This window comes from Mus musculus, chromosome 1 (genome assembly GCF_000001635.26).
Source record: "Mus musculus strain C57BL/6J chromosome 1, GRCm38.p6 C57BL/6J".
In the NCBI taxonomy this organism is placed as follows: Eukaryota; Metazoa; Chordata; class Mammalia; order Rodentia; family Muridae; genus Mus; species Mus musculus.
In genome coordinates, this window is record NC_000067.6 from 188,691,523 (window position 1) to 188,713,469 (window position 21,947).

The 21,947-nt window shown below is 41.0% G+C and overlaps 1 protein-coding gene across 2 annotated transcripts in view; it reads left to right on the top strand.

The window, feature by feature from the left end:
- Ush2a (usherin) overlaps positions 1-21,947 on the top strand; it is a 702,660-nt gene that overhangs the window by 428,685 nt on the left and 252,028 nt on the right. The gene's annotated exons all lie outside the window — the stretch shown is intronic.

A 21,947-nucleotide genomic window follows, 5' to 3' on the forward strand; every position in this document is an offset into this window, starting at 1 on the left:
GATGTGGGTTTTGTCTTTGAAAACTCAAAGAAAGTGGAGGTCAAGGCTGCTTCCTGCTACTCTGCTTGAGGCAGCCCCACTAGTGATAAATAAAGACTCCATATGACTTATTCAGTCATCTTGTTAGGTTCTCTCTTCGGGTACTCCATCATAGAAGATAGGTTGGAAGCTGGTAGTAGCACTCACCAGTTGAATCCAATACCCCTGAAGACGACCTCTTTGGAATTTTTCTCTCATCAGAGCCATCAGAGATTAGTTAGCCATTAGTATTTTCATAATATAAGCTTCTGATTTGGGCTTTACCATCTGGAAACAAGATGTTTGGAGGGATGTGGACAAAATCAAGAACAGGGCCCTCATCCTTCTTGCAAACTATGTCAAACTGGGAAGCTTGGAACTCGTGACAGCTTTTGTCTAAGCTCTCAAAGGAAGAAATTTCCAGAAATTACAAAGAAAAACAATCACTTCTAAGACTATATAACTGCTGGCTACCCATGGAGATAGTCCCTTGCCTTAGGAGTGCTCCCTTGCCCTGGGGGTGCTCCTAGAGCCGCTGTATCCATAGTCTCCTGAGAACCTCTGTCTCCACTTACACGTCTCAGCACCAAGTTTCACCAACAACCTTTTTCTAATCAGCTGTTTTGACCTCACTGCTTGCTTGCCTTGGAGGCTTATTGCTGTGAATAAACACCATGACCAAAGCACTCTTATAAAGGAAAACACTTAGTTGGGGCTGGCTTGGCGTTTCAGAGCTTTAATCACCTGAACTCAGAGGTTCAGAGTTAACAGCATGGCAGCATGCAGGCAGACATGGTACTGGAAGAGTTGAGAGTGCTGCTTCTTGATCAGAAGGCAGCCAAGATGAGACCATCTCCCAAATTGGGTAGACTGAACATAGAAGACCTCAAAGCCTAGCCTGACAGTAACATATTTCCTCCAACAAGGCCATACCTACTCCAAAAAGGCCAAATCTCCTAACAGTGCCATGCCCCATGGCCAAGCATTCAAACACATGAGTCTATGGGCTCATGCCTATTCAAACCAGCACAGTGCTCTTCTGTGACTTGGGCTTCTCATGGCTAAATTATCATCCCTGGTTCCCATCAGTGCTCCCCACAGTGTATTCCATCCCAAACCAGGGAAATGTCATTACCTGAGAACTTACTCCACATCCAGACTTCTTTGCTTTTCTCTGAGAATGTGTATGGAAGGTATGTGCCTGTTTGCATGCATACAAGCACATATGCATCTACAGGTAAGTATGCACATGTGAGTGCATGTGTATAGTGTGCACATATAAGTACCTGCGTGTGGAGTGTGCACATATGTGTGCATGTGTGTGGAGTGTGCACATGTGAGCACATGTGTGTGGAGTGTGCACATGTGAGTACCTGCATGTGGCGTGTACACATGTGAACACATGTGTGTGAAGTATGTACATATGAGTACATGTATATGGAGTATGCACATGTGAGTACATGTGTGTGGAGTATGCACATGTGAGTACATGTGTGTGGAGTATGCACATGTGAGTACCTGCATGTGGAGTGTACACATGTGAGCACATGTGTATGAAGTATGTACATATGAGTACATGTATATGGAGTATGCATATGTGAGTACCTGTGTGTGGAGTGTACACATGTGAACACATGTGTGTGAAGTATGTACATATGAGTACATGTATATGGAGTATGCACATATGAGTACATGTGTGTGGAGTGTACACATGTACTTGTGTGTGAAGTATGCACATGTGAGTGCATGTGTATGGAATATGCACATGTGAGTGCATGTGTGTGAACTGTGTACATATGAATGCATATATAGAGAGTATGCACATGTGAGTACCTATATGTGGAGTGTGCACATGTGAGTACATGTGTGTGGAGTGTGTACATGTGAGTACCTATATGTGGAGTGTGCACATATGCATACATGTGTGAGGAGTATATACATGTGAGTACATGTGTGTGGAGTTTACACATGTAAGTACCTTTGTGCTGAGCATGTATATGTGAGTGCCTGTGTGTGGAGTGTGCACATGTGAGTACCTGTGTGTGGAGTATGCACATGTGAGTACATGTGTGTGGAGGACTCAGGGTGACATCAGAAAATTTTCTCACTGTTCATGTTATTCATTGAGGTAGAGCCTCTCTACTGAGCATAGAGCTCATTCTCACAGCTAATTTGCCTAGCCTGTGGGCTTACCTGCCCATTTGACATGTAGATGGGTAGAAACTCAAATTCTGGTCCAGCATCATGCTTGTTGCTTGTGAGTCAAATGTCTGAACCACTGAGCAACCTTCCCAAGGCCCTAAGATCAAATTCTTCAGCTCCACCCTCCAAGCCACTAAAGCAGATTTTCTGAGAATGACACTCTATTTTGATGGTATGTATTTCGCCTTTCCAGTCTAGGTCATTCAGATATTCTAGTGCGGCAGCCTTGGAACTGGACCATCTTTAAAATACCCACAAAGCAAACACGTCACAGTATCTTTTTCACAATGGTATTCCACACTTGTAATTAAGACACACGTTTCCATGACTAACTTGCCTTTGAATACAGACACTCTGTTCTCAGGGTCAGAGGCCTTCCCCACAGTGTTTCTGAATGGGCGGGAACAGATAAGGTGGGCAGCTGGTTCCAGATGCTGAGCCCCACCTGCAGCACTGGAGAGCAACAGGCTCGGTGTTTATGCATGGAGGAATGCTAATCAGCCCTACCCTGAGGATGCTGTCAAGGAAATTTCCTCTGCTCCTGGATTCCTTCACAGGACATCTGTTATCAGGACCTCCATGTAACTAAACCTGAGTCTCTTCTCCCTGGGTTTCCTAAGGAACTTCTGTGATTTGATTACATCTTGATCTTGGATCCAGGGTTTAGTGGCTGTAGGACTATCAAAGTTAAGGTTTTTCCTTCTTGAAGTTCATGACTACAGCTCCAGAGTCTCCTGATGTAATTACCAGTTGTCAATAGGACCATTAAGATGATGTAGTGTTTTATTTGACAAAAGAGGTTCTTTGAGGCAGTGGTTATTTATACCATGGGAGACTCTGTGGGTGCAGGTGTTTCTCTCTTACATTCTTATTAGCACATATTAATTGTACAAAACCATGAGATTTGTTGTGGTTTGCATACATGCATAAGGTGCCCTTTGATCAAACGAGAACTCAGTTCTCACAAACTCTTCAAGGAGACTGCTCTTCGCCCTTTGTTTCTGCACAAGTTGGGGAATGGAGATTACCTTGTAACTAGGCCATTAAGCTCATGCAACTAGTGAAGGAGAGCCTAACCCCACAGACCCACCTGAGGTTTCCCTAACATCTTGTGCATACTTAGCACACATTTTTAGGCTTTGCCCATCAACAGGAACCAAAGAAGAGACTTGATTCTACAACTGTGGCGAATCTAATTTCAAGCACATCGATTGGCTGAGTCATTGAGAGTTGAAAACCTGATGGTGGGAGGAGAATGGATCCCTGAGTTAATGTGCTAACTGATGCTTTTCAGCTTGTCATCCAAATAGTGAGGGGATGATTCCCTGAAGTATATCTTACAAGCCTCACAAAGTAGCATGGTGCAGGAGCAATGGACCATAATACACTTACTATTTAGAAGGTAAGGGGACAATCAGCTTGGTCCATCCACTCCCGGGGTGGCTACAAGGAGGGCACCAAAAAGCTAAAGTGCCTTTCACATTCACCCATGAATATCCACCACATACTTGAATTAATCAAAATATAAAACAAGTCTGGTAAGATGTCTCAGCCTAAAAGTGCCTGCCACACATGTCGGACCTGAGCTTAATCTCTGGAGCACACATGATGGTGGGAGATGAGAGCCAGCTCCACAAAGTTGACCCCTGACCTCCACAGGAATGCCATGGCTCTCATGCCCACCCATACACACACCATACAAAATACACAAAATAATACTCCATTTGCACTTTAAAAATATTTTAAATTAAATGTAAAAAGATTTAAAGACTACTATATACTCAGAAGAAGAGAATGCCAAGGTGGCTCTCTGCTGCTCTGTCGGGGGTAGGGGGGGCTTTGCTTTCTCTGAAGATATCTTTTCTGTACTTCCAGCTCATGAAAGATTTCATCCCAGAATACACTGTTCAACCTTTGACTTCTATATAAAAATTTAGATTTTTACCCCCTTCTATTTGATGTTGCAGAAGATGCGTTCAGGTGTTGCAGAGAAAAGTTCATTAAATCATGTTTGAATGCGTTTACTCAGTATTAGTATGTCGCAGTGGGGTCATTATTGTTAATTACAAACTTGTCGTCTCATTGGGCTGGTATTAAATTTCAGATCTTTCTGTTAATTCTCTCTGTGTCTCAGAGGAGATGAGTGGGTCTGATCTTTGGATTGAGCAGAGACTGTGTTCTTCTCAAGACATGCAATTTATCTCATGGAGCTAACTTTTTTAAAAAAATTTAAGAAGTCTGTGAAATACAGGAGGAAAGTCTACTTCTATAATGACTAATGAATAAATGAATTTATCACTAAAGAACTTTTTCATGAAAAATTTTAAAACCCTACAATCTGGCAGAGACATTTTTTTTACAATGGAATATTGTCAAATATTATGGAATTCACCACTATTAACAGTGCGATTGTTGTGAACAAAGTATTCCCTAAAATGGCCACACCAATGTCACCATGTCTTCTGGTAAAAGGCAGACTATTTCCTCATCAGAACCTGAATTTAGGGTCTTGAGAGATTAGCTGGTAAAGTCTTTCCATGCAAGCAAGAAGACCTGAGGTTTGTCTTGCAGTACCCACACAAAATGTTGTTCATGAGTGAATCTTCCTGCACAGCCACTGCTAGGAGAGCAGAGAGGAACCTCTGGGATGCAGCCAGGCAGTCTTGCCTAATTGTCAGGTTCCTGCTCAGTGAAAGAATGTATCAAAAAATAAGGCAAAGGGGCTCAAACTCTCAGCCAGTCCCACAGCATTCCAGAGGAAGCACCACTCCCAAGCGCTCTAACACGCCCAGGATCCCAGGGTCCCAGGGGAAGCTTGACTCCCAGGAGCTCTGATACACCCAGGATCTGAGGATCAGAGAATCCTAAAATCACAGGATCACAGAGACAGCTGGACTCTGGGGAATTCTGACACAACTAGGATCACAGGAAGGACAGGTTCCAGTCAGATATAGCGAGGACAGGTAGCACTAAAGAGAACCAGATGGCTGGAGGCAAGCTTAAAAACAGAAACCAAGGTTACTTGGCATCATCAGAACCCAATTCTCCCAACATAGCAAGTCCTGGATACAGCATCACACCGGAAAAGCAAGATTCAGATCTAACATCACTTCTTGTGATGATGATAGAGGACTTTAAGAAGGACATAAATAACTCCATTACAGAAATACAGGAGAACACAGGTAAACAGCTAGAAACCCTTAAAGAGGAAACACAAAAATCCCTTAAAGAATTACTAGAAAACACAATTAAACCGGCAAAGGAAATGAACAAAATCATCCAAGATCTAAAAATGGAAATAGAAAAAAAAAAAATCACAAAGGGAGACAACCCTGAAGATAGAAAACCTAGGAAAGAGATCGAGAGTCATAGATGCAAGCATCACCAGCAGAATACAGGAGATAGAAGAGAGAATCTCAGGTGTAGAAGATACCATAAAAAACATTGACACAACAGTAAAAGTAAAAGCAAAATGCAAAAAGCTCCTAACCCCAAACATCCAGGAAATCCAGGACACAATGAAAAAACCAAACCTAAGGATAATAGTTATAGAAGAGAGTGAAGATTCCCAACTTAAAGGGCCAGTAAATATCTTCAACAAAATTATAGAAGAAAACTTCCCTAACCTAAAGAAAGAGATGCCCATGAACATACAAGAACCCTATAGAACTCCAAATAGACTGGACCGGAGGAATTCTTCCTGTCACATAATAATCAAAACACTAAATGCACTAAACAAAGAAAGAATATTAAAAGCAGTAAGGGGGCGGAAAAAGGTCAAGTAACGTAAATGCAGACCTATCAGAATTACACCAGACTTCTTAGCAGAGACTATGAAAGCCAGAAGATCCTGGGCAGATATCATACAGACCCTAAAAGAACACAAATGCCAGCCCAGGCTACTATACCCAGCAAAACTCTCAATTATCATATTTGGAGAAAACAAATTATTCTATGATAAGACCAAATTTACACAATATCTTTCCACAAATCCAGCCCTACAAAGGACAATAGATGGAAAACACCAACACAAGGAGGGAAACAACACCTTAGAAAAAGCAAGAAAGTAGTCTTTCAACAAACCCAAAAGAAGATAGCCACGCAAACATAATTCCACCTCTAACAACAAAAATAACAGGGAGTAACAATCACTTTTCCTTAATATCTCTTAACATCAATGGACTCAACTCCCCAATAAAAAGACATAGACTAACCAACTGCATATGAAATTAGGACCCAGCATTTTGCTGCATACAGAAAATGTACCTCAGTGACAAAGACAGACACTACCTCAGAGTAAAAGGTTGGAAAACAATTTTCCAAGAAATAAGCTGGAGTAGCCATTCTAATATCAAACAAAATCGACTCAATAGAAACAGATTATAAAAGTTGGGGTCATAGACAGTTGCACTTAGCACTTAAAATGAGCAGAATGCATAGAAACAAACACTTATCTAGGACTAATTGACTCTTCTGGGTCTTTTGTTGTTCTATTTATGTGAAGAATGAGATGAGGATGTTGACTGTGACTTCATTGAATCCGTAAGTTGTTTTGGTAGGAAGGTCTTTCTTTCACAATGTTAATTCTACCAAGCTATATGCTTAGGAGGTCTTCAAATTCCTGTGTTTCTTAATCTCTTTCTTCACACATTTAAAATTTTCATTGTAGAGGATTTTTACCCATTTTGATATGTGTACTCTAAATATTTTATTTTATTTGAGAAACTGGCAAGAGGAGCATGTCCATCCATGGTCGCTTTCTCAGCATACTTGCTACTCATACGTATTAAAACTGGTAAATTTTGTAAGTCAATTATGTATCATAACACTTTGCTGAAATTATTGTTAATTTCTACCATTTTCCTAGTCAAGTTTTGGGAATACTGAGTATAAGATAATATAATCTTCAATTGAAAATAATTTGACTTAACACTTTCCCATTTGTATCCCTTCTCTTGCCTTGCTGCTCCAGCTAATGCTTCAATCACATTATGGATGAGCAGTAGGGAGAGTGGGCAGTCCTCTCCCATTCCTGATGTTATTGGGGCTTATTAATGGTTTTACTCATTTAGGATGATACTGGCCATGGTCTGGCCATACATAACCTTTATTATGTTGGAATATGTTTCCTACAGTCCTACTTGTTCTAGGGCTTTTATTAAGAATGCCTGTTGAATCTTATCAAAGATTTTTTTCTTTTCTCTTTTTCTTTTCTTTTCTTTTCTTTTTCTTTTTTTTTGCTTCCATTGAGATGATCATATGATTCTTGTATTTTTGTCCATATATTTGGTTTATTACATTTATTTCTTATATATGTCTTTTTTAAGTAAAGCAAAGAGCAACCTAGGTAGAAGATACATCAGGTTGACTTCTGTCCTTTGCACTCATGCACTCAGGTTTGTACTCATCAGCACACATGTGTGAACACACACACATTCGCACACATCATCATCATCATCATTTTATAATATAATATAATGTAACATTTTATGTAATATAGTATCTGCTATAGAATACAATTTAATATATGTTATAATATTTATAGCTATAAATATTAGTAATTATTATTTAAATTTTTATGAGAAATGAAAACCTAAGTAGGAGAGAAAAGAGGACTGGTTGTGAGGGGTATTTTGAAGATCAGAGCAGCTGTTTGGGAGCCAGGACGTGGGTTGGGGGTAGATTGGAGAGGCATTGAGTCTGTTCGCCTGTTACATGTCTCTGGTATCTGTTTTTTCTCTGCCTTGGAAATCTGTCTGTCTCATGTCTCTGCTATCTGTTCTCTCTGCCTTGGAAATCCCTGCCTCACTCACAGTTTCTGAGTCTTGATGTTTAATTTAACACAAAGGTCTTTGAGAAACACAACAGGGGGTTGCTCCTGGTCGTTCTGGCATTGAGGAAATTGAAATGTACATGTTTTTTTTCTCATTTATCAAAGAAGGGTAAGAATCTAAAGTGACATTTTATATCAAATGAATTATGAACTGTGTACTTTGTACCTAAGGGAACAACAACTAAATTAGGGCTTTGGATAAGAAGGAGTGTATGACAGACACACACAGAAATAGGTTTTTAATAAAACATACAGTAATTTCTGGAACTGTGTCTGACAGTGACATGCTGTCTCGTACTAGAAGTTGGGAGCGTTATGCAGCCTTTTCAGAAATGTGTAAGATTTAAGTGCATTTTAGAGATTTCCACAAAAGATTAAACCTAAATTTCATATGGCATGGGACTTACAGCCTGGGGAAAGGTCTCAGATATCTTAGGGTTTGTTTTTTGGTTTGACTTTTTTTTTGTTGTTGTTGTTGGTTTTTTGGTTTTTTTGTTTGTTTGTTTTTTGTTTTGTTTTGTTTTTCTCAATTCTTATTTTCTTAGGAAAAAAACAGTTGTAAATCATTTCTTTCTTTGAAAAGACAAAAGTGTGGATTATGGGTGGGGAAGAGATATCATATAAGATAAAAGTGACTTCCATGAACATATCACGTGCTGTCCTTTCTCCATCTGTAGCACCAACAGACAGACTTACACGTGAGTAAGATAGTCTCATTAATGTCCAAGTTTCTAAAATCACAGGGTTGGGTTCATATCTCAATGTCATGTCCTGTACTCTAGGTGACCCATGTGCTTTGTACCATCAGGTGTGGCCTCATGTTCTCTGTTTGTAAGTGAGAAGATGACAGGTCCACACAGGAAGCCTAAGGCTGAAGGTTCTCACTGCCCAGAGAATGGGATTCTGTGAGCATGGCCTATGCCTCTGTACAAGGTTCTGCCCTCCGTGTGTGAGAAGTGGCCACTGCCATGCAGTGTACTTCATTTCACTGACAGAAGATTCCTGAGGTGAAGACACCTCTAGAGTTAAGTCCCCCAGGCGGAGACAAACCATGTGGGATGTGGCTAGTCAGCATTTCACTACAGAATGGAATGCTCTTGGGACTATGGACCATGTTCTTCCAGGTGATAAGGCTGCGCTCCACCTTATAACATTATAATGGCAAGTTTAATAGATCAGGTTAAATGAGCTTGTATGGTAATGGAAAGCAATTCTTCCTTTGCAAAGATTTATTTACTTAGGTAGACAAATACACTGTCGCTGTCTTCAGGCACACCGGAAAAGGACATCGGATCCCATCGCAGATGGTTCTGAGCCACTATGTGGGTGCTGGGAATTGAACTCAGGACCTCTGGAAGAGCAGTCAGTGCTCTGAGCTGCTGAGTCATCTCTCCAGCCTGGAAAGCAGTTCTTTTAGTTGGGTGAGGATAAATGCTCAAATGGTGTAGGGATGGCTGAGGATTGAATACAAAAAGTTTTATGACCAACCTGGACTACCGAGCAAGAGTCTCTTGAAAATGCTATTTGTTTGTTTGTTTGTTTATTCATTCACTCATTATTTATAGATTCCCCTTTCATTGAAAGCAGATATTTTTTTCTCACATAAAATATCCTTATTATAGTTTCCTCTTTCTCTTATCATACTTTCCTCTAGTCCCTCAGATCCTTCCCACCTCCCCTCTCATCCAGATCTACCTCCTTTCTGTCTCTCATTAGAAAATGAACAGCTTCTATAGGATATTAATACAATAAAATAAGACCAAAAAAAACCCTGACATGTCATAACTGGACCAAATAAGCAGAAAGAAAAGAGCCCAAGAGGAGATGCGAGAATCAGAGACCCACTCCTTCTCACTCTTAGCAATCTGGTAAAAATGCTAAACTGAAAGCTGTAATAGTCACACAAAACCTGGTGCCGAGCCGTGCACACCCTGGGCATGCTGCCTCGGACCCTATGAATTCACGTGAGCTTTGATCGTGCTGATTTAGAGGGCCTTGTTCTCCTGGTGTCCTCATACCCCCTGGCTCTTTCACTCCTTCCATCACCTCCTCCACACGGTGAAGGGATTTGATGGAAACATCCATTTATGGCTGAGTGTTACAAGGGTTCTCACTCTCTGAACCTTATCTGGCTTTGGGTCTCTGCATTTGTTTCCATCTTCCGCAGGAGGAAGCTTCTCTGATGTATGGCTGAGCAAAGCACTGATTTGTGGGTGTAGCAGGATGCCACAAGACGCCATTTTATTACTCTTTTTGTTTAAAACAGTAGTATTTGCTTTTATACTTGGTCCCTGGGCTGTTGTCCACTCATAGAATCTTGGTGAATCTTGGTCAGCCAAGCAGTGTCAGGTATGGGTTCCACCTCTTGGCATGGATCTTAAGCTAAGTCAGATATTGACGGGTTACCCCACAAGCTCTGTCCCCCTTTGATACACTATGTTACACTAGTGTACTATGTTACACTAGTGCATCATACAGGCAGGAGACTACTGTCAACCACAGGGTTTGTGGCTGGGTTGGAATTCTCACTCAGACTGAAGAAGGCATTTTAGCAAGAAAGTATTGGTTTGAGACTTCTAAATTCTCCCAAGGATCTTTACATAAGAGAGATAAAAATACCTTAGTACCAATTTCACATGTGGTCTATATCAATGCTATGTAAGGTATTAATTATGTGACTAAATTGCTAGAAATAATTATCACAATACTGTGAGTACATATATTTTCTTTATTCCATCTATTTATACAACTAACTGTCAAGTAAGGAAGCTGGGAGTCAAACCTGGCAGGGTGTTGCACCTTCTGGAAAAAATACTCAGCCTGAGAATCCGTCATTTTCTATTCTAAAATTCTGTTCTAGTTCTATGATCCTTAAATTGAAGTCAGTTATCACTTCGTCCTGCTCACTGCCGTTTTCAGTCTCCCTAAGAAAGAATGTGAAGCTCATGACCTTGTGAGCTGAGCCTTGGCTTCCCCGTGCATTCACCTGCTGTAACAAAACACCACAGGCTGGATGGTTGATCCATATGTGTTTCTCAGGATCCTGGAGCTAGACATTTCAAGACCAAGACACCAGTGGGTTTGATGTCTGGGGTTAGAATCTCTTCCTCAGACATAGCTATCTACTCACTGTAACCTTCCATGGCAGAAAGACTGGACACAATGAACACACTCAAGAGGCTTCTAGGATCTCCGCACCTGCCAACCCTGATCCCTTGTGATCACCTATGAATAAAGATCCCAATAAATACATACAGATGAGGGGCATAAACAAATGAAAGCAACATTCTGTATATAGTCTGATTCTTTTATGATTCAGACCTCATTGTTAGTTGAGTGATCAAACATGAACTTGAATATTAGATGTAATGGTTGTCATGATTAAGATGATTTTTTAAAGCAAGTTCTGATCCTTCAATCATTCAAATAGCTTTAAAAATGTTTTAAAAGGACTTCACTTTAAGTACTTGATTCCACGGTAAACCATTAGATTCAATGGTAAGATAAAAAAAGGGTTATTCTAAAATACAGTAGTCTCTTACTTCTCTGCCTAAGTTAGGCTCATTCGATTATTTTCATGTTAGATACATTTAAAGGAGTAAAATGAATCAAAACCCCTCTTTTAATTTGTTATTTTACTTTTTATCATCTAAAAGAATTTTTAAATTTAAATATATTTTAAATGTCCCCTTTCTAAAGAAAGTGGTGTGGACACAAGCCTGTATCTACTTTTGAAAATTATTTGTGAACCTTTTTAACTTCAATAATGATAACTTCTTAAGTATTTAGACTAAAAATAGGATGGGATTCTTCAACTAATATATTTTTTTGTGTATGTTTCCAGCTGTTTTTCAATGACAACAGATTCTAAAGAAAGGGTGTTCAAATAGCCAGATAATGAAGCACAAAAAAAAATAGCAATGCTATCTAGAAACTAATTGGATAAGAATTATGACATTCAAAGTAATAGGAATACAAAGGTAGGTGTTTAGAAATACTAAGAGGAATCATGTCAAAAGCAAAGTCATTAAGTCCAGTGTCGGAATCTGGCAAAGGTCTGTAAGGAAAAAAGAACAAAATTGGTTGGGCGACTCGAGACCCAGGGAAATTAATTCCTGTGGGTGTTCTGGCCACCCACTTCAGGGTCACTAATTAGTCTAAAAATGTGACAGCTCTGCTCCCTAGCTGAACAAATAGTGTATCTAATGAAATTCAAAAATCCCCTACTTCATCCAGAGCTTTGGGGTGTTTCCAGTGAAGGGGGAGTCCTTCAGTGTGTCAGATGCTCCACTCCTGACAAATGTACTAGATTGTCTCCCAGAGTCATCGGAAGCCAGACTTCCGTTTTCACATCATAGACAGGGTGAGGGGTGCGGGGAGTTGGCTGCTGGATCCAACAAATGCTTGGATGAACTGGATTGCTTTTCCCAAAATGATCCAAAGCAATTAGCATTCAGAGCCGTCTTTGTATTCTAGTGGCCTGAGCCACCTCTGCCCCTTCTTCCTGTATGACTGCCATTCTGTACTGTACCTGGGGACATCCTCATTTCTTTCCCATTCTAATTAAACCACTCACAGAGAATACACAGCCCTGTCTACATATCACAAAACAATAATTACTGGAGCCAGGTGAGAGATGTGCCCATTGTGTCCATATTAGCTTGACAGATAATTTGTGCTAATTTTGAGGCAGTACTCTCAAAGCTCTGAAATGTTGCTGAACTCTTTAAATTCCCAACGGAGATATAATCCCAGCAAATCAGAAACTGAAGGCAAGCATTGAACCAACTTCAGGATTTATTCATAAATAGGCTCCAACGTAATCCATCCTGTCACTGAGAGCCATGTGCTTTTTTTTTTTTAATAAAATTCTTATAAGCATAATAAAATTCATCAACAGAGCTTTTGGGGGTGTGTGTGTATGTATGTATGTATGTATCTGTGTGTATGTATGTATGTATGTATGTATGTATATGGTATATGCATGCATGGTATATGGCCACCTAATGTCTTCTTACATGCATAGAAGCTGAAGGAAGGTGTCCAGTGCTCTATAACTTTCTCCATATTCCTTTGTGACAGAGTCTGTCACCTGAAGCCAGGCTGGTGTCCAGGAAGCCCCAGTGGATCCTTCTGACTCCAGCACCCACAGTGCTGGGCTTATGGATTCAGGTAACCATGCTGAGTCTTTCACATGGGTGCTTGGAATTTAAACTCATGGCTTCATTCTTAGGCCGGGTGCTTTAGTCCCCTGAGTCCTCTCTCCATTTCCCAGACATTGCTTTTGTGTTCAGCTCTTCCTACACTGGAACAAAGACCTTGAAGAACTGTGGTCATTTCTCAACATGGGATAAAGGCCTTACCTCTGGGGCTTTTCTTTCTGGGTCTCTCTAAACCAAAGATGCCTTGATGGATACAGGAAGTCCCTCTGAATACTCAGAGATGGAATGATCCCAAGAAACCCAGTGCCAGAAAGCTGGAGAAAGACAGTTTCTCTAAATCTCTTTTCCCTCCATCCTCCACACACAAAGGTTCATAACGATTTAAATGACACAATTTAAAGAACTTTTCTTCTAAAAAATACCCCTTTCTTTTTATACTTATTCATTATACAACTCTCAGATTGGTATCCATAGTGCAAACTGTTCCCCCATGCTCCTGCCCGCTCAGTAATAAGGAAGAAAAGAGACGGTGACTTCTGTGCCCAGGAGGAAGGCCCCACTGGCTTGGCCTTGTCTCTTAAGACTTCATAAACAAACAAAAAACAAAGCCTTGGGTTTGGCATTCAGCCACTACCTTCATCTGGGCATGCCCTTGGCCTAAGTCTGTCAAGTTTCTCTTTTCTAATCCTACCTACTGCACACATAGAGCTTTCAAAGAAATATCTTTGTAGGTTTATTTATTTAGTTACCATTAGTGCCTATTCACATGGAGGTCGGAGAGCAACTGCTAAGAATCAGTCTTCTTCTTCTACCTTCCTGGTCCTGGAGTTGAACTCATGTCTTCAGGCTTGGTGGCTAGCATCTCTATCCTCCCAGTCATCTCACGGGCCCCAGGTACAATCGCCATAACGATTAAATGTGGCAATACAGAGAAAGCATTAGCCCAGAGCTTGGTTTACAAACATACCCAGCATTAGTGCGAGCCCTTGTATGTGTCTGTCTTTATCAATGAAAATCAAGACGACAGCATTTATCAAATGGCGACTAGACACATTGTTTACACTGTCTGTCTAATTAACATCCATCTCACAATCAATTCAAACCCCACCAAACTCTGAATTTTGTCCAGTTTTCATTGAGAAAAAAAAATCATGTGATGAGTTTTAGAGTTACATTTTTTTAAATAAATATGATGTCTTCCATCCAAGGCCTCAAGGCCTAGCCACCTTGGGCTTTCCCTTTAGGATTGGATCTTGGTGTTAGATAAACCTGGACCTGCAGGGAATGTTGTAATGGATCAGAGTTATGCAGGCTTGATTTTACTTTATTCAGGATGAAAAGGGATTTGCTATTAAACTAGGAATATGAGTTTGTATGTGTTTACTAATGAAATAACACTGGCTTAGCCTTCAGGAGTAAAGTATATTTTCCTTATTTGGTGATAAGGGTTATTACACAGAATCCAGAAAGAGCTATTGGCTTATTGGTCTCATAGTTTAAAAACTGCAGTTATGAAAATTCAGGTTCTATTTTAGACTATACAGCACCTGTACATTGCAATGCCTAGACAATATCTACACAATGTTTATACAATAAAACCCTCGCAGGACCACTGAAAGAAGATTCAATGATTGGTTGCCCATTGGGTTGCTGGTTTGCATGATCTTAGCTCCCAGGGCCCTCAGGACAAGGTGCCTTGCTGACAAAAGCGGCCGTGGGTCTGGACTTTATAACACAATTCTCTGACCCTTCCTTTCAGTGTTAAGTCCTATTTCCTGGTGGACTTTTCATTGTTCTCAAATTACTTGAGGATTACTAGATAAGCATTCTGAACTCTCTCTAGGGTTGAGGTTCTTGCAGCCATTACAGTGGTGAGATCTCAGGGAGGTGGGGCATTATTCATTCTACCCCCTAAGTCTCACACTCACCACAGCTCTGCCACTGCCTCTTGTTTGCTATATCATTTTGGTCCAACTCATGAAACCCTTGCTATTTGTAGGTGACCGCATATCACAGGCACTTCAGGCACAGAGCAGATGCTCTTCAAGTGTCCAGTTTTAAAATGTTATGTGTGTGGATTGGGGCTGCAGAAATGGCTCAGCAGTTAGGATCACCTTCTGCCCTTCCAGTGCATCTGAGCTCAGTTCCTGGAACCTACACTGAGTGGGTTCAAAACCACCTGTGACTGCAGTTCCAGGAAATCTGCCACCCTCTTCTGGCATCTGTTTCTGCACTCACATATACACATACCCATGTATAGACACACCTTGTACAAATAAAATAAGCTTAGAACTTTGTTTTATATATACTGTACAGAAATTATATCTAATTATGTTACATATTTATATTATATATAAAACAGTACATTATTCTAAGATATAGTTGCACATTTATACATATGTGTACATAAGCACATATACATGATTATAAATTAAATATGCATTTTGAAAAGTCTATAAGGCAATGAATAGTCATAGCTTTGTGATGGGGATTAAACAGAACCAACTTTCTGGATAACCATGAGTCAACAAGAATCTAAAGTGATAATGACACTCACTCCTAGTCAACCAACAATTTTGAAAACCATTACCTGGAAATGTATCCATTGAAATACTCATGATGTTACTTATAATACTGAAAATTACTCTGCTCTATTCCCTATGGTGTTGACCTTATGGATGGAATATTCCCCATATAGAAAATACTGTTTGAAAGATCAAAAACTCATTATTTAAAATAAATAAATGTAACAAATAAAGTTTAATTCCAAAATAATTAGTAAAAAAATATTTACAGCATAGAGAGTTCTCATTATACATAATAAAAGTAAATAAAGCTCACTAAATAACATATATGTATTTAATATATATATAATATATATATGTATTTAATATAGCATATAGTATATATTTTCCATAGAAAATCATCAGTAGTTAAAAATGGATAATTTTAAGTAATTTATGTATGGATAATTTCTTTTCACTTGATTGGTCATTTTAAAATTTTGTATTACATCAAACACAGAAAAAAATAAAAGTTCTGTTTAGCACTATGGAGTTAAAATGTTAGTGTTGACTAGTGTTTAGCAATGTTTTAAAATGAGGCCACAGCAGAACATCTGCTTTCAAATAGCTCTTCTTACCGTGTCTCTGGAATATTCTGGGAAAAGTGACAGCCACACCTGAGTTAAGATTCAGCACGGTTTGACGGAGAATGCTGGGTCTTTACGGCAGAGAAGACACCTGTGAAAACACAGGCTGCTGTTTCCTGGTTTTGGACTTCTTATACTAGGTGCATCCTTTTTCTGATATTGTAACATCAGTTTCTACAAGTGAGGAGGGATTCCGGAATATAACATAGCAACCTGAATGCGTTCTCACAGAACTTCTGACTAAACTAATATTGCTTCCATGTGAACTTGCTTCTGTGTGACCTTTCTTTGAACTTCGTTAGTCCCAGAGACACTTGCTGGTATGAGGTAAGGTTCCTAGGAATGACAGAAAGAACTGCTTGAGTATATGATTCAAAACTGGACAGATGGTTCAGTGGTTAGGAGCACCGGTTGCTCTTGGAAATGACTGCCCACATGGTGACTCAAAAGCATATGGATCTCCAGTGCTAAGGGATCCAACACCCTCTTCTGGCCTCAGTGGGTATGGCACCCATGGGGATACACAGACAGACGACAGACAGACAAAATCTCAGACACATAAAAATAACACTTTTTATAAAAAAGAATCTGATTTGAACAAAAAAGAATTCAATCTTTTTGAAGCTTAATTTGTCAGTGTTGTAAGCGGCAGGCTCCTGTATTTGTTGAATAGATGTAGTACTTATTCTGCATTACGAAAGCACTTGCTGTAACAGGGTGCCTGATGGAGTAAAATCAGAGCGGTGTCCTCAAGCCAGAAGCCCTAGTCAAAATTCTTACTCTGCAATAACCAGTTTTGTGATTTGAGATTAAGTATTTAACTTCCATTAGCCTTGCTCTTTTGATCTATGCTACGAAAAGATAAGTCTGTGATTTTAGAGCATAATTCTGCGGATTGAAAACGATTATGCTAAGGAACCTGGCGTGTAGGATGCGTTTTAAACCTTAGCTCCGCTGAGGCTCCATGTGGCGGTGGAATCTGTTCACATTGACTTGCTACTGTTCAGTGCCGCTCTGTTTGCACATCCTTGGGCTCAAGGTTGGCTGTCCATTTGTTAGCACATCTGCACACTGCCCATAATTAATATCTTTTTAAATGACATATGGTTCCGTGACTGGAAATCGAGTCTTGCCTTCTGTTTCAATTTGTTCATGACTCAATGACTTAGTTTATGTGTCTGAACTTTAATTTTCCATCCAGGAAACGAGAATTTAGACATCCTTTTGCTTCTCTGTGGCAGTTTCGGAAAGTGACGGGGAAGTTTGTTGGCCGTGGCTTTGAACAGGTGCCAGGTTATCTAGCCATGCGTTAGGAGCACAGGTGGATAAAGGGCCATGGTTTTATGTTAACAGGGAAATTTACATCATTTTAAAAATCCCTCTACTCTATACTCTGAGAAGTTAAGGATAGGGTCAGAACCTTGGCAGAACCAGCGTGAAACCAGGACCCGAGTCCAGTGAGCACAGGAAGCTGCAGTGAAGCCTGACCCGGAATGAGGTGGAGACCCTGATTAACCCCAGATGAGCCACCCATGGCAAAGTACCCATGGCAGTGCCTAAATAATCCACAGCCCTTTGGATGGCATGGCAAGGGACAGAGTGGCCTGGACACTCAGAACTTCTGCGCCCTCCAGTGCGCTCGGCCATCATTGTACTGACTGCATGCTTTGTGGTAACGTTGGCAACTGCTGTCCTACTCACCACACAGAAGGTTGATGGCTGAGTCCTCTTTGCACGTGTTCTGCCTTCTCCTCCCCCAGCAAGAAAGACCTGAATGCGGAATAGTGTTTAATATCACATCCGTAAGCCCATCAAGTAAAGTTGCTGCAGCTGATGGCCCCTTGAGTGTGTTGTGGCCAATGAGTGTGTGGCCCCTCACTGGGTGGTGGCCAACTTACCAGTGACCATGCCTGAAAGAAAACGGACTCCCCCTACCTCAGCAGTTACCAGTTACCAATAGTTAACTTCACTAGGGGTGAGACTTCATGCCCACCTCCCCTCTCCATGCTGGGATTTTATCTTACTTGAGATTACACAGGTTTTACATTTCTGTGATTTAAGTTGAGAGATGCAGTAAACTGTGGGTATAACAGTAGTTCACCGGGAGTCAGTTTAAAATGCTGGCCACTTAGCAGAATAATAATAGTGGGGGATCCACTAGGGCTGTGGCTCCTCAGGCCACAGATCCTTGGTCAGCTGTGTTTTAACTTGAGGAGGCCTTCCATCCAACCAGAAAGTGCTTGGCTGCCCTGGTGACTCCCACTACATTTCTCCCACTTTGGCACCAGTGGGCATGTCTTGGCAAGGCAGGCTTTACTGTGGGCATATTGGTGATTACTTCTCTCTTCTGAGAGCCCACATAGTGCCTTCCAGCCCTGTGTGATGACTCAAGTATGAGTTATCTTAATTTAGGGCAAATTTACATAGGTTTCTTTGGCACCTTAGTGAAGTATTTGAATACACTCTTTTAAAACACACACACACACACACACACAGAGAGAGAGAGAGAGAGAGAGAGAAAGAGAGAGAGGAAGAGGAAGAGGGAGATGGGGAGGGAGATGGGTCTGATAAAAACTGATGTATAAGGGAAATATGGAGAATTCTTTTTCTCCTTTTGGTGCTGACAGACTTAGCAGTCACCTATATGAAGAACAACAACCCCTCCATTTGCTGTGTAGGTGCAGCCCACAGGGTTCTGTAAATGTGTAGGGAGCAAGGCTTGAGGGCATGTGTGACCTGTCTTGTCTGAATGGGTTGCTGGGTTGTTTTGTTTTGTTTTGTTTTGTTTTGTTTTGTTTTGTTTTGTTTTAAGGCTGGGTCCAAAAGTCTATTATTTTTAAAGTTTAATAAAATCATGTATTCCAAATTACACCATCTCAACTCGTTCAGTTCGTGATTTATTTATGACCCGCTGTTTTCTCTCTCTCTCTCTCTCTCTCTCTCTCTCTCTCTCTCTCTCTGCCTCCGAAAGAAGGCTGAATTTGAAATTTTATTAAAAACTCCCCTTCCTGTGGATTTATAGCTGAGGGTAGCTGTTTTATCCGATTGCCATGTAGAATTAGTATTTACTGGGCAGGATGTGTTGATTCAGGAGGCTGTCTGTAGCATGCTTGCCCCACGAGGGTCATATGAAACTTGAGAGAGGCTTTTTGAACAACATGGCATCCTGGGGACAATATATCAAGCAGATAGATACAGGGCACTCGTGTTGGGAACCAGGCTTGGAGTTATGACTGACTCCTAGTTATTGCTTTCATGCGAAAGAGCCTCTGAGGAAATGGGCCCAGGATAAAAGGGGCTAAGCAGAGAGAAAGAAGGCTTTCGGGAGGGAGAGTCGTACAGAAATCACGGAAGATGGCCGTTTCCTGGCAAACGTGTTGCCATCCTGTATAATTGAAGTGTGAGAAAACTGATGAGAGTGCTGTTGCCTGGTTGGTCAGAAGAGACTACACGCCACTTGAAGATTACGGAGGACTCTTCCGGGTACTTCTCTCTAAGCCTCTCAGGACTGCAGCTCTCACGCACCAAGGAATTTTAGTCCGCACCTTAAAACTGATCTTCTCCCCCCCCCCCCCAGGCTGATGACTTCAAACAAATAGTCCTTCAGAATTCAGTAAATGGCACATCCCTCAATCTAAAAGAATTAGATAAAATAATAAATAAAGGTTATGATCTTATGTTACAGCCGATGTGTATCTTAAATTTTAATTCCCGCCTGTTGTGTAGCATTTTGTACGTGTGCACTTGTTAAAAACTGACTAAAAAATATGCACCAAGTGCGCTGAGAGCCAGTCCCTAACTCTCAGCACACTTGGCACTGGTGACCAGCCCTTCTCTTCTCCTTTGGTGACCTTTCCTCCCTTGGCACCTACCATCTTGGTACCTTCTGTTCGTTTTTTTCCTACTACAGGTAGATTACTGGACTCAGGTTCCAACTCCCTATTCTGTACTCATCTCCTCTGCCCTCAGACTCTAGTTAAGTTCACGAGCCTTTAAAAGCCATGGATCCGTAATCTCTACCCAGACATCTGAAATGTCTCCCTCCATCTCTCTACTAAAAGATCCACGCAGCACACAAAAGATGGATTACTTGCGTGAGACACAGATCGGTATCGCCCCTCCCCCATTACCTGTGCCCCGCCTCAGTGCCTATCAGCTCCGGAATGAGGTTACCATTCAGTTAGCCAGGCTGAAAATAGTAACACTGCCTTGACTTCCTTACTTTCTACTGACAACACGCTCCCAACCAGGTGACAATATATCTCCCTGCCGCCGTCATTACTACAGAAGCAAAAGCCACTGCCGCGTCTATCTCCACTCACGCCCGCATCCTCAGCCCCGCACAGTGGGACCTTTAAGCTTGTAATCATACTGCTCCATTCTACCAAACACGTTGCCCGTTTGACAGGAAATCCTAGGCCCTGCCTGAGACTTTGAATTCCACTCAGGAGGAGTCCTTCTCTTCCTCTGCCCTCTGTGCCAACCACGCAGAGCAGAGCCGCTCTGTCAGCGCCCCCAGAGCTTCCCCTGCTCTCTGGCTTCCTTCTGCTCTCTGGACACCTTGCTCTTCACAGACATCCTCAGGGCCATCTCTCACATGCCCTAAAGTCTCTGCTCAAATAACTCCTGATTAAAATTCCGTGCCCTTCCTGTGAGCTTCCTACCGACCTAAAACATCCAATAAAGTTACTGTACGCCCGTGTTCATTCTGTCTCAGGCTGTTGTTTTGTTTATGTTTATTTATTCACTGGGTGGCAGGAGGCCCACATACTTGGAGGTCAGAGGCCAGCTCCCAGCAGTGGATTTTTTCCTCCCCATGTGCTTCTTGGACTTGAGCAAGCTTCTCTCCCCCCTAAGCCTCCCCATTGGCCTCGTGCTTTGTAGGCTGTTTAGGGTTCGCTTCTCCGGGCTTCCCGTCATCTAGTATCTGTTCCTGCATCTTTTTATTGCCTAATCCCCTCACTTACACATAAGCTCCACAGGGTGATACCTGTTTCCCTCGGTGCTGCTCTCCCCTCCATGGGAAGAACACTACTTAACACAGAGCAGAGCCTCCATAAATGTGTATTGAACAAGTAAATGAATTATTGATGAACTCAAAGCCCTTACGGAAGATTGATGAAACATGTAATCTAATTCTTCCCTCCTCATCGTTGCCCGTTCATTAGCCTCATGTTCACAGGCAGGGTCTCCCGCACTGTAAAGCACATAAAACCCACATTCTTTACAAGCATATGCATATATGCATATATATATGTATATATATATATATGCATATATATATATATATACACATATATACATATATATGTGTGTGTGTGTTGAAAGTGGACCTCAATACTTTGTTTTCATTATAGTAATAACAATATATTGCTACAATGTTAGTAAATAGCATTAAATAACACGAATTAGTAAATAATATTATAGCAGTAATTAAGCTATACTAAGGAAAGTTTAACTCAAATGTGATGATGATGATGATGACGATTCCTAGAATCCAGAGTAAGGTATTCTGTTGATATACAGTTTGATTTTTGTGCACATCAGGGGAAAGTATCCCTGAATTAAAGATAAGAAAACA